The sequence below is a fragment of the Lepidochelys kempii genome, chromosome 3, assembly GCF_965140265.1.
Source record: "Lepidochelys kempii isolate rLepKem1 chromosome 3, rLepKem1.hap2, whole genome shotgun sequence".
Taxonomy (NCBI): Eukaryota; Metazoa; Chordata; order Testudines; family Cheloniidae; genus Lepidochelys; species Lepidochelys kempii.
Genome location: NC_133258.1, coordinates 169,742,519 through 169,756,705, shown reverse-complemented (window position 1 = coordinate 169,756,705; position 14,187 = coordinate 169,742,519). Strand labels below are relative to the sequence as shown.

At 41.8% G+C, this 14,187-nt stretch overlaps 1 long non-coding RNA gene across 1 annotated transcript; it reads right to left on the bottom strand.

Annotated features, from left to right (window-relative positions):
- Positions 1-388: 388 nt before the first annotated feature.
- On the bottom strand, positions 389-12,396 carry LOC140908326 (uncharacterized). Its single transcript, XR_012157834.1, has 4 exons — positions 12,333-12,396; positions 8,546-8,676; positions 7,347-7,413; positions 389-903 (listed from the first exon to the last, which is right to left on the bottom strand). It is a non-coding gene; the product is annotated as an uncharacterized lncRNA (long non-coding RNA).
- Between the last annotated feature and the right edge of the window lie 1,791 nt (positions 12,397-14,187).

Here is a 14,187-nt window from a genome sequence, read left to right as displayed (position 1 = left end):
AACCAATATTCCCATTGTTATTGCTGCTTGCTGTGTGGTGCACAGTCTCTGTGAGAGTAAGAGGGAGACGTTTATGGCGGGGTGGGAGATTGAGGCAAATCGCCTGGCCGCTGAATAAGCGCAGCCATTAGAAGGGTGGTTAGAAGAGCACAGCAGGAAGCGGTACGCATCAGAGAAGCTTTGAAAACCAGTTTCATGACTGGCCAGGGTACCATGTGACACTTCTGTTTGTTTCTCCTTGATGAAAACCCGCCCCCCTGGATGCCTCTAAATTCCCTGTATGCCACCCGCCCTCCCCCCTTCGATCACAGTTTGCTTGCAAAGGAAATAAAGTCACCATCATTTAAAAAACATGTATTCTTTATTAATTGATTATAAAATAGGGAGATAACTCACAAGGTAGCCCGGGTAGGGTGTGGGAGGACGGAAGGAAAAGGCCACTTTAAAACTTCTTGAATGACAGCCTTCTGTTGCTTGGGCTGTCCACTGGGGTGGAGTGGTTGGGTGCCCGGAGCCTCTCCCCACCCCTCGCATTCTTGGGCGTCTGGGTGAGGAGGCTGTGAAACTTGGGGAGGACCAAGGGCGGTTAAGCAGGGGCTGCAGCAGCAGTCTGTGATCCTGCTGCCGTTCATGAACCTCCACCAGATGCCAGAGCATGTCCGTTTGATCCCGCAGTAGCCCCAGCATTGCCTCATGCCTTCTCTGATCTTCCTGCTGCCACCTCTCCTCAAGTTCACTGGCCACTTTCCTGTATTGTGTCCCTCCACACATTCTGCTGAGCTCTGTCAGTGCCGGATGACTGCATGAGCTCAGAGAACATTTCATTGTGCATGTGTTTTTTTCGTCACTTTATCTGAGAGAGCCTTTGGGATGGAGGAGGGAGGCTTGAAACATTTTCAGGTTCTGGAGGAAAAAAAGGGAGTGAAGTATTTAAAAAGATACATTTTACAGAAAAATGGCTATACAATAAAACAATGGCTATAACAATGGCCATAATAAAATCTATTGACTTGTCATTATTTAACATTATATATGCCATGGGACAGCTTTGAGTCCAACCTTATTCTGTATGGCATCCATTTTAAGTCACCGTCATTCCTGGTGCCTGGCCTCAGTAATGAGAATTCAGAGTTCCTCTAGGAGCCTGATTCTCCCTTACTTGCACAGGATTTACACAGGTGTCTTCAGTGGAGCTAAAACAGTGTTAATTAGGGGTGAGTGAGAACAAAATCAGCTCTCTGGGGATTAATATGTCAGTATCTCTCTCCCACTATCTCTGTGTTCTCTGAAAACTTAGTAGCATTTGCTGTGTAATGTGTATTGTTTTCCTGTTTCTTGGGTGGGGTGGGGCGGTGGTGAGGGGCTGCCAAATTTATTGTAATATTGCAAGGGTTGTTTGCCTGCAGCAAGGACTGAGTCACCCTTTCCTGTATTTTTTCTGTGGCATATTCTATTTTGATCTATTTTTGTGCTCACTGATACTATCAAAATGAATGTGCCATTATAGTTAACCTGATGTGAGGGTTAACTACAGAGAAATCAGAGTAACAGCCGTGTTAGTCTGTATTTGCAAAAAGAAAAGGAGTACTTGTGGCACCTTAGAGACTAACCAATTTATCTGAGCATAAGCTTTAGTGAGCTACAGCTCACTTCACGAAAGCTTATGCTCAAATAAATTGGTTAGTCTCTAAGGTGCCACAAGTACTCCTTTTCTTTTTACAGAGGAATAGTCAGCCTGCTTTCCCACCCTTAGGAAATACTGTTATCTAACTACAGACTGCTTAGTGTTAGAAATCTAAAGCAGTGACTATTTCAGAGAAGCAAAAGAGATGCTGAGGTCCCAAATGTGAGACATAATGTGTGACAGACCCAAAATGATGGTGACCAAAAATTATTTATGCATGAAATTTAAAATGCTGTGGGATTTTTGCAAACATCTCTTTCTATAATCTCAATTTCATGATTCTTTTTCTCTTGTAAATAACTTTTGACAATAAAAGTGAGAGGATATCCAATTTGTGTGGAATGCAAGTAGCCTGGGGTTTAAAATGAGTGGTGTCTTTCCACATGAAGGATGTTTGAGAAACATGGAGATGCTGTCATTGTGAAATTGTAGGTGGCATAGTGGAGAGAGTTGTAACTCTTCTGCGTATAGAGGAAGCCAAATGGCTGATTCAGAGCTGCAGGAACCATGCAGCTACAAAGAAGCCCAAATGATTACATTCAGTTTGGTGACATTGTACTATAAAAGGGTGCCGATGTATTGATGGCTGGAAGCTGCTGTCTTCTGTTCTCTGCTGCAAAGCTGTCTAGCTGTTTGTTTGAACTCTGGCTGCTGAAGGAAAAGTCATGCCTTAAATTTTGATTCAGCTCTTTTGCTTGAAGCATTTTCTAGAGGAAAATAATTTTAAATGGGAAAATGCTCCTACCTCATACAATTATTGATTATATAACAATATGAATTTAGGGGGAGGTTTTTCAAAGGCTCAAATGAGCTAGGCGTTCACCTTGTACCAATTTTTTTCCCACTAGCAGTTGTGGTCAGATTGTTTAAAGGTATATAGATGCCTAAAGATGCAGATAAACACCTACTGGGTTTTTTGGCACCTTCTTTTAATGATCCTAACTGCTGTTGGTGCCTTTTGAAAGTTTCCCCTGTAAACTTTTATTCTGTAGACTCTGCATTTCCCCTCCACTGTCCCCAGAAAACCCCAAACAATAAAAAAACAAACCCTAGACTCTCTGCTTGTTTCACTCTCCACTTTGCAATTGTGCTTTAGCTTTCCAATATTAGGACTATTACATAATCAGAACTTTGAGGCACACTTAACAATTTGTGCCTCAATCTTGCAATCTGATCCAAGTGGTCTTACTTCAGTAAGTGTAAATGGGGTATGGCAGGGGTGCTGTCCCATAATCACACTGCAGGGGTCTTAATAAGTAAATCCAAATTTAGCCCATATAAAGGGTTTTATATTTCCTTAATGCTCATATGTGGGGTCTTGTTGACCAGTCAGTCACCAATCCTTTAGCCTATATAGGGCATCTTTTAATGTTTAATTTATATAATTAGTTTTTATACTAATTATGGCTTTTCTTTGCATTAAGTGTCCATAGAATTCTATTCAAAATAGATTTAAAACAATGTGTGTGTGTATATAAACATCTGTGTTCTGTTCACACACATTTTTACAGGTAAAAGCCATATAGAAAAAGACCCTACAAATTGTCATCTGTTCTATTAAAAACTAATCTGACTCTATAATACTAAGTACAAATCAATAAAAAGGACTAGTTACCTCTTAAAGACCAAATGGGCTACAAATAAAACTTGACAGTCAAGAAAATATGAGAAAACCATATAAAATGAAGTTACAAAGAACAAAATTAAAGCTAAGTTTCTTCTGTTTTTAGAATAAATCTGTTTGGTTAACTTTGTTGTACTGTTCCCCTGTAAGCAGGGTAAAAGACAGTGTTTGCAGCTGGAATAAGTAAGTTTCCATGATTGATTACACTGTGTCCCTTAAAGCACACTCTGAGATTTTGCTTATGTTGTCTTTCCCCTGCCCAGCATCATATCTCTGTCAAGCTAACAAATATGCAGCATTCTGAATCAGAAGTTGTGAAAAAGACCACACTGAAGCAAACTGCTTCCTTTGAGGTTTATACTTGCCACAAACCCATCAAAAGTTTGGAAGTAGAGTGGTCAGAAAACCCAAATTTTACCCGGGAGTAAAAACAATCTCCTTTCAAGTCTTTTTGAATGAAAAATGTTGTTGTCCATGGGAATTTTAAAACAAACTTTCATTTTGAAATGACATGCCCAAATATATCTTTATCCCAAAATGAAGAAACAAAATGAAACTTGCGGGTTTGACTTAGTCTTTTTTTGTTGTTACGCGTTAGGAACCAAAAATCAATTTTCTGTGTTTTGGGGGTTGGATTTCTATTATCTCTTCCCTGGCTTCCTCTCTCTTTTTTTTTTAATAATTCCTTCCTGCTTTTTTTCACTCAAAGCTGGAGAATAATCAAACAAAACATGAAAAATGGGATTTTCCACACTTTGTGCTGTCTTATACTTTTCCAGTGGAAAAAAGGACGGAAAACTTTTTTTTTTTAAAGTGAAAGAATGTGCAGGTGATGCAGCTAGATCTCTTTCAAAGTCATTATGGATTCTAGAGAATGAAGACTAAGATAACAAAGTTTTGTTACTATAATGAAGTGCTGCAGGCCATGTCCTCTTTTTTTGTTCTTTCTTTCCACATATGGCCTAAGGACATGTCTGGACTTATTCTGTCCATGTTGCTGCGGAAACATTAATGATGTCTGATGGAGGCAGTGTGCAGTGGTGTCTAGTGTGGTGGACTCTGAGCCGTCTGTAAAATAGGGGTAAAGATATTTACCCTCCTTTGTGAAGCACTTTATCTATGGATGAGAGGTAAGTAGTAGTATAGGGGCAGCTACATCATAAGTTGACTTTTAGGCCAGTGAGAAGATGTGATAAGATGAGCAAACTGACCACAGCAAACATGATGTGCACAATGACAGATCGATCAGTTAGTGTTTAATTCAGTAGGAATTTGGAAGCCAAGAGTGGTTCTGTCTGTTTTTCTACCTCACTTACATAATGTCCAGGTGTTTAATGCTGCCAGTGGCATTGCTACAGATCAATATAGTCTGTTTGACTGCAGGCAGTGCACTTCAGTTCCCTCCAAATGAGGGTAAAAAAAAATCACCGAGGTTAAACATCTAGTACATCAGAGAGGAGGTAGGAAAAAAACAATTCTTTCAAAAACCTAGAGGCTAATGAACCATCTGTGACAGGTTGGGTCACAGAATCCCCCTTGGGACTGTCACCAGATGTCCTGAGCCCATTTTCCCTGGCAGCTTGGGACTTAGTACCTTGCCTGGTTGTGCCAGACACGCTAGCCTGCTACAAACACAGACCCAGGTCTGAACCACGTCCCTCAACAGCCGCAGGCTTAAATGAAAACAGCTTAAGAAGTGCTCCTGTCTCCAACATCCAGGTACCCAGTTCCCAATGGGATCCAAACCCCAAATAAATCCATTTTATTCTGTATGAAGCTTTTACAGGGTAAACTCCTAAATTATTCACCCTCTATAACATTGATAGAGAGATGCACAGCTGTTTGCTCCCCCAGGAATTAATACTTGCTCTGGGTTAAATAATAAGTAAAAAGTAATATTATTAAATATAAAAAGTAGGATTTAAGTGGTTCCAAGTAATGGACAGAACAAAGTAAATTACCAAGCAAAATAAAATAAAACACAAGTCTAAGTCTAATACAGTAAGAAACTAAATGCAGGTAAATCTCATGCTCAGAGATGTTCCAATAAGCTTATTTTAAGACTAGACTTCCTCCTAGTCTGGGTCCAGCAATCACTCACACCCCTGTGGTTAGTGTCCTTTGTTCCAGTTTCTTTCAGGCATCTCTTTGGGGTGGAGAGGTTCTCTCTCGAGCCAGTTGAAGACAAAATGGGGGTGGTTTCCAGGGGCTTATATAGTCTTTCTTGTGGGTGGAAATCTCTCTCTCCCACTGTGTAGAATCACAGCTACAAGATAGAGTTTTGGAGTCACATGGGCAAATCACATGTCCATGAATGACTCAGTACTCTACAGGCCGACGCCACTGCCCACATGTTAGCCCGAACGTCCCCAGGAAAGCTCAGATATAGATTGGCGTCTATCAAAATCCATTCTTAGCCAAGTTCTCCCAAGTACTTAGATTCATAGATATTAAGGTCAAAAGGGATTATGATCATCTAGTCTGACCTCCTGCACAATGCAGGCCACAGAATCTCACCCACCCACTCCTGCGATAAGCCTCTCACCTATGTCTGAGCGATTGAAGTCCTCAAATCGTGGTTTAAAGACTTCAAGGTGCAGAGAATCCTCCAGCAAGTGACCCGTGCCCCATGCTACAGAGGAAGGCAAAAAACCTCCAGGGCCTCTTCCAATCTGCCCTGGAGGAAAATTCCTTCCCGACCCCAAATATGGCGATCAGCTGAACCGTGAGCATATGGCAAGATTCACCAGCCAGATACTACCCAGGAAAGAATTCTCTGTAACTCAGATCCCACCCCATCTAACATCCCATCACAGGCCTTTGGGCCCATTTACCATGAATATTTAAAGATCAATTAATTGCCAAAATCATGTTATCCTATCATACCATCTCCTCCATAAACTTATCGAGTTTAATCTTGAATAACCCCTTCACACTATGTTGACCAAATCTGCCTTAGGTGCTTTCTACAGAAAACATTTTAAATACAAGCATTGGCCACAGTTGGCTCTATGGGAGCTGCGGGGGCTGTGCCTGCAGGCAGCGGCACATGGAGACCCCCTGGCTCCCTGCCCTGCCTGCCTAGGAGCTGCTGTCGGAGAGATGTGTGTGCTGGTCGCTTTGGTAGCTGCACTGCCTGAGGTAAGCGCTGTGCCCCTGCTCCCCTCCCGCACCCCAAACCTGCCCCAGCCCAGAGCTTGCACCCCGCACCCAAACTTCCTCCCAGAGTCCAACCCCTCACCTCTCCCAACCCCCCTGCCCAGCCCAGAGCCCACACCCAAACTTCCTCCCAGAACCCACTCCCACTTGTGCACCCCAACCCTTTGCCCCAATCAAGGTACCTCACTTTTTCATTTACTTCCCATTACTTATAATATAGGAGGATGATAAAGGAAAAAAGAATAAAAAACGGTGGGGGGGCAGGGAGTGTGATGTTCCCCTCTGTTGTCTGGGCCAGTGATCTGCTAGGTCACTCCAATCCTTGACTCTGGGAGCCAGCCTTATCCTGCTCTGCTGTGAGAACCCCCACTCCTGGACGAAAGCTCATGCTCAAATAAATTGGTTAGTCTCTAAGGTGCCACAAGTACTCCTTTTCTTTTTGCGAATACAGACTAACACGGCTGTTACTCTGAAACCACTCCTGGACTGTTCACACACATTCTCTGGCATGTAAGCTGCTCCCAGCTACTTGCAAGTGAACAACACTAGCCAATATCTCCAATCCCAGAAACAACCCTAGGAACTTCCATCCTGCAGTGTCCAGTTATGCCCACTGGACGCTGCAAGCTTATCTAAGTTTGTCAATTTAACAAAGAAATTGATATGTACCTGGCTTGTTCTCCCAAGGGGAGTCTGACACACTGCAAACCAAATGCACTGCTTCAGGTAGAATACACAAACAGATTAACTATAAAAGGTAGATTTAAGTGATTATAAGTCAAAGCATAAGTCAGATTTGGTCAAATGAAATAAAAGCAAAAAGCATTGTAAGCTGATCTTAACACTTTCAATATCCTTAAAAACTTAAATGCTTCTCACCACAGGCTTGCTTTTCAGTCAGGCTCCCCCTTTGATCAGCATTTCAGTTGCGTGGTGGTGTTTGTAGCTGTAGGTGGAAGAGAGAGCATGGTAGAATGTCTCCCTTTTATCATGTCCTTTCTTCCCTCTTGGCTTTGCCCGTGCCCCCCTTTAGAGTCAGGTGAGCATTACCTCAGTTTCAAACTGACTAAAGGAAGGGGGTGACACCTTCGAGGGTGTAACATTCTTTTGTCGCTGCCTGAGCCAATGTCCATTGTTCCTGTGAGATGGGGCTGGGTCGTCCCAGCCATGCCCTGACGAGGTGTGAACTGCCTCTCTGTTCTTGGAGAGTTTTTGCCTGGGTTTGCTTTAAGCCATGAGGCTGAAAATGTATCCTCATAACTGTATACATGAAATTATAACCTATAACCTTACTATAACATCACTGTAACAACCATGCTCAGCACATTATGAGCCTTCCAAAGACACCCAACATGACAAACTGTGCATTGGATACCACACAATCATTTTATAAATATGAACATGGGGGTGTAGGGTGTTCCCCTGAGGTACAGACCGACACAGGGAGATGAGAGAATGTTCTTTTTCTTGGCTGGGTCATGAGGGGGGGCCCCCCAAAAAATGAAGCTGCGCACAGGGCCCCACTAACTCTAAATCCGCCACGCAGCCCAGGTCTGAGTTTGGTTAAATTACTCAAAAAAGGTGGGAACCACATAGTGCTGCTGTGTGTCCTTTGACCTTCTAAGGCAGTGGTTCTCAAACTTTTTCCTGTGGACCACCTGAAAATTGCTGAGGGTCTTGGCGGACCACTTAATGATCTTTCCAAATGTTGTTTGTACCGTTAACTAACTATTGTAAAGCGCTTTGGATAAAAGCACTATATTAAAAAACCCCTTAATAATTAGCTTTTTTGTTCTACAAATAAAAACACACAACTCATATTTTCATATCAATAGTTTTACCTTTCTAATGCAATGGATGTGCCCTCTCTCCCCCTGGCTGAGGCAGCCCCTGAGCTGAGTCTGGGAAGGAATGGGGTGGGGGTCTCTACCCAGTAGCTGCAGCCCTGGAGCTGGGGAAAGTCACCTCTTTCTCTGGCTGCTGCAGCCCTGCACATCCCAAATTTCCCCCACTCCCTCTTCTCACCCCCCTGCCTTCTCCCACGTACCCTTTATTCCCCCACAAGGCCACCACCTCACCTTACATGTGCGGCTTCTCCAGGGTCCGGGCATCAGGTAAATTCATGGCTCCAGTAAAGTCATAGGAATTTTTAATATTAGCTTCAATGGGCCCAGGATTTAACCTATATCATATTAATATGATGATGTATCTGCAAAAAAATATGGGTTGCAGATCTACTGAAGATGAAATTATATAACACAATTACTGCATTGTATGCAATACTATGTACCATTAGCATGTTTTCTCTGGCATTAAGTTGATAAGTGGTGAGAACGGAGGAGTTCATATCACCTGCTACAAGGTTACAAATACTGCCTGACGGTGATTGGCATTTTGTTTTACAAGCTGGTGGTAAACACTCCATTGTCAATCTGCTTCCTGGCTAGCTAATTCCCACTGTTGGCAATAAAATTCATATTCAGGAATCATTGGGTCAAAATATCTCTTGATCTACATCTGGTCTGATTCTGTTGAAATCAGTAGGTTTCCACGGAGTGTAAGGCTTTGTCTGCACTCGCACTTTTGTCGGTAAAATTTTCGAAAGTGAAAAAACACCCCCATGACCGACATAAGTTTCACCCGCAAAAGCACTGGTGTGGACAGTGCTATGTCGACATAGCTACCACTCCTTGTTGCAGGTGGTTTAATTATGCCAGCGGGAGAGCTTTCCCGCGGGCATAGAGCGGCTACACAGGAGACCTTACAGTGGTACAGCTGCAGCAGTACGGTCTGTAGTGTAGACATAGCCTAAGTCAGGGCAGAATTTTGCCCATAAGCCTTGTCTACATTAGGAAAGTTACCCAAATGGTGCAGCTGAACCAGAGTACTATGCACATTATAACTACAAACTATGGACGAGGACAAACTGCATCAAAAAGACTGGTTAAAACATGCACTAATGGATTTTATGGTTGCATGGTGGAGTCCAGCCCTTGGTAAATCTGTCATCACACCTGTATTTTTTACTAGCTGGCATTTCTTCCATGGACTTGTTTGAGCACTGACTAAAGATGAATGAAGACTGAAAGGATTTTATTGTGTGTGTATCTCTAAATTTAAAAATCGTGATTCTGCTGGTTTAACTGCTAGGCTGAAGTAGGAAAACGTTTCATTTAGTGTATCTAACACTTGCTGCACTATTCCATGCAAAGTACATTTTCTTTGAATACATTCTAGCTGACAAGAAATGGGTGCCTAAAGTAAGACTCCAAAATATGCATTTAGGTACCTAAATAAGTGGCCAGAATTTTCAAAACTCTGAGCACCCAACAACTGCAAATGAAGGCAACCAAAGCTTTTGGAATTCTCAGCATTTCTGAAAATGAGGCTACATATGTAAGAGGCACTCAGTTTCTGAAATCTTGGCTTACAGAGAGATGGTGCACTTAGCCTGTGGGCAATTTGGAAAACCAAAAGTTTCCAGTGTCCACTGATTTGGAGTGCTTGATCTGAGACATGTAGGGCCTGATTTTAGAGGTGCTAATAACCTATAACTGCTGTTCACTTCAGTTGTTGGAGGTATGGACGCTCAGAAATCCTGAAAATCTGTTGCTCGGTGTCTCAAATTTCATAAAAATGAAACACCCAGGCTTAGTAAATAGATTTGAAAATGTTATCCGTAGTGTCCCCTTTTTCCTATAAATAATCACAACTGCCTCTCTTTTTCCATTATTCTTAAATCCATGTCTTCTTTGTTAAACTTTCTCCAAAGGTTTGTTTCTATTCCAAAAATGGAATTTAGCCTTCTCTTTTGTTCTTTAAAAATCTTTCATGGTTTAAATTCTAGACATTTTCAGCAGTTGGTGAATAGTTCTGATAAATTCATGGGAAGAGTTGATGGTTCACTGTGCCAGACAAGCTGGCTCTCATGAGATCAGGTAATTAAAACAATCTAGAAATTTCCAAAGAGGACCAGATTGGGTGTCTCCTGCAAAGGAAGGACAGAGAGGAGAGCTGAAGCAGGAAGTTTATACTCTGACTGGCCCTGCAGGGAAAGGGGAGCAGGGAGTTCTAGGAAGCTGCCAAAAAGGCTGAGGAACCACTGAAGAGAGGCCAGTCAGCAGCAGACTGGTGAGAGGCTGCTTAAGAAGCTGGACCTCCAGGAGGAGAGGATCATAGGACCTGTGTCTGTGAAATAGCCCTCAGGAGGCAGGTCAGGGAAGCAGTAGGAGCTCAGGAGAGAGTGATTCCAACCATTTCATGCAGGGATTCTGACCTGGAACCCACAGCAGTGAGTTTGCAGGACTGGGTTCCCCCACCACATCCTCAGGGAATAGGAGAATCTCCGTGAGGAAGAGGGGGCAAGGACTACTGGAGACCAGGGCAGGACAGGGGCTGACAACTCAGTACAGGGTCATGGGATTTTTGGCCTGTGTGACTCTTTATTACCCTTGAAGGGGTGAGATTATGAACAACCAGGCTGGAGGGCTAAAGTCATGAGAAGAGACCCACTGTCACAGCACCAATCAGCTGTCTGCCTCAGTTTCCCATGCCACAGTCTTGAATGCCATGCTCTGCTGTGAGGAGAGGCGCTGGCTGGTGAGTTGACTTAGTTATATTTTCAGATGCTTGTGTGTTAATAACATATTTCTAAGCAATTGTATTTGTTGGTATAAGGCCACAATCCTGCAAAAAATGTGCTTGATTTACTACCATAAGTAGCCCCTTTAATTTCAATGGGAGTAGTAAAATTAAACATTCATGCAAGTGTTTGCAGGACTGAGGCCTTAATCATTAAGTATTGTACTTCAGTGTAATTTGTGTTGAGTGGTAGCTTGGCAAATAATTCATAACAAACACTTCAATTCACTTCACTACTTCTCTTTGTGGCATGTTAAAGAGATCATAATTATCTCAAGTTCGATTGTTCAAAATTTTCAGTTTTTTAAAAAAAGCCCTCTATAGCTTGCTATTTGAAACTTGAGCTATATTGCTCAATTGTGCTTGGTCCCCAAATCATAAGGCATTGTTTCTGTTTCCTTATTGAATAAGCTAAACTCTAAGTAGCTTTCCAGGTGTGAATGCTCCTAAAATGAATTTTAAATTACACACACAAAAGATGGTTTTATGTATGATCTTAAAATCATGAGTAAAACCCACACTGGAAGGAACACAAAATGGGCAGAAAAATAGTCATTTTCTTCCAAATATGCATGGACATTTTTCTACTGCTTAACCTGTTCTAGTTAGGACAATCAGAAAAAAGACAGATACTTCTGCCTCATTCTTTATTGTATGTACATAGGAAGCAAATCAGAGTAAAGCTGGCAGATTTTTCAGGGTATAAAAGAAATCTACAGTGATGTGCATTTATTCAGTAACATTTTTAAAACATACACTGACTCTTTAGGTATCTGGGCATTAAATATTAAATCTTTGAAGTTCCCATCGCTGCTGCCCAGAACATAGCATATTAATGGAGAGTAAAATCACTTTCAAAGCCAATGGGATCTTGTGAATATTAACTACAAAGATGGTTGCTATCCTTGCTGTAGCTTGAGAGTTTGACATCCATCAGCCTTGATGGAACAGCACTAATGAAGGAAATTAATAAAACTATTAAAACTTTGTCAAGGGGGAATGACTTAAGCTGTGAATCCGGAAAGAAACTTGTTCAAACACATGAATTTCAATCCTCCACGAGCTGTACAAAGTTGTTATGATTTACACATACCTTACAACAGTCAAATACTTTTGTTCTTTGAAAGGCTTTATATTAGAAGCAGAAAATCTGTAGAGACAAGCTGGTAATTAGTTTGATTAGTAACCCCACAATATCAATGCAGTTTTCTGCCTAGTACTAACCTTTGAACTTGACACCCTGTTCCATTTTCACTGCGTAAAAAACACAGCTCTTCCTATAAAGATTTGTCTGAAAGGAATGAAAGTACTATTTTTTTTCTTGTCAGAGCCTTGAATGATTCAAACTCCAGACATTTAAGAAAATGTTTAAATGCCTTAGGAATGAGTCATAATGTAATTTGGGATCGGTCTGTTGGCATTACAAAGTATCCATTGTAGAGAGAGGATTTCCTGATCTTGAAAATGCTACTGAACCATTTACTTATGACAAGCAATTTTTCTGCATAATCACGGCCATCCAAAATATATGTATTTTAGCTTTGCTCTAGAGAAACTGCTTCTACGCTTGTGAAGTATTCTCAGGAGAATTTATTCTGTATTCCATCAACTATAACCTCCCATTGTCAGACATCTTGGTAAAGAGAAATGAGCAACAAATATGCTGGCTGCGCAGTCTATTCAAGGCAGATTTCAGCGGGAACCATTTGCTTAGAGGAGCATTATTCTTACCTGTTTGAATTTCTGATTTCATAGTGCAAAGCTTTCTCCTCCAGTAAGGCTTATTTATATATTGAAATGTGGATTTTTATCTGTCAGACTGCATTGCCAAGATTGTTTGGCAGGATAACTGGTCACTAAAGAATGACATTTGGAAGTATTTCCAGACAATAATCCACATTAAATTTAGGTTGAGAATACATTGGGGTTCAGAGGAGCGAATAAAAGGGATTACCTGAGCATTGTTGGTATTAAAAAAAAAAACAATAAAAGGCCAGAAAATTCAAAGTTAAAGTAATATTTCTTTGATTATCGGAGCTTGATTATCTGAGCTTCCAAGAAAGCTCAAAAGATCATCATAGCTTGATGCACCCATCTGGCATTCCTGTTTTTACATTTAACAAGTTTTAAATTTTATTATGAAGTTCAGAAATTTGGTCTCTGTAAAACATTAGAATTTGGATGACTCCAGTAAACTTAATTTGAATTTTCTCACTTTTTTTTAGGGGTGGGGGAGGAGAAGAGTGTAGAATTAACTAATGATGGAGAACACTTTAAAACATTGTATTATTTACAGCTTGTCTGGTTTTCAGTTTTGATGGAAAAACTTCTCGTGACAATTGTTTTGTCACGGTACCAAGATGTTAGAGGGAAATGGGGACTACAGTGATAGAACAACAAAGAAATGAAGATTTCACACCCCAGCTATTGATAAGTGAGTTCTTGCCAGACAGGATGCTATCAAACTAAGTTTTCTTTAAATCTTCGAGGCTCTTCCCTTTCTCTGGAGGTGATAGATTGGATCACCTTTTTAACAGCCCAAAACTGCCTTATTTCAGTGTGACTGGTGAAGACGTGACTGTTTGCTTCCCAGCTTATGGTTGCCTCTGCTGCTTAGCCAAAGGCCTTAGCCTAAGAACAAGGCCTTAGACCAGTGGTTGTCACGCTGGCCAGTTTGTTTACCTACCACGTCCTCAGGTTCAGCCAATCGTGGCTCCCACTGGCCTCTCCAGGCCAATGGGGGCTGCAGAAAGGAGCGTGGGCCAGGGTATGTGCTGGCCGCCCTTCCCGCAGCCCCCATTGGCCTGGAGTGGGGGACTGTGGCCAGTGGGAGCCTTGATTGTTTACCTGCTGTGTCTGCAGGTTTGGCCAGGGGCTTTCCCTGAACAAGCGGTGGACCGCAGTTGAGAACCACTGCCTTAGACTATCCTAGTGAGAGAAGGCCTATAAACAGGCATGGTGATTTTGATTCTTGTTTTGTACCTCTATAGCTAGCTAAGTGATAAGAATACACCTAAATTCTTAAAGTATAGGCCTTTACAGACAGGCCTGAATATCTATATTCTAACAGTGTTCTCCA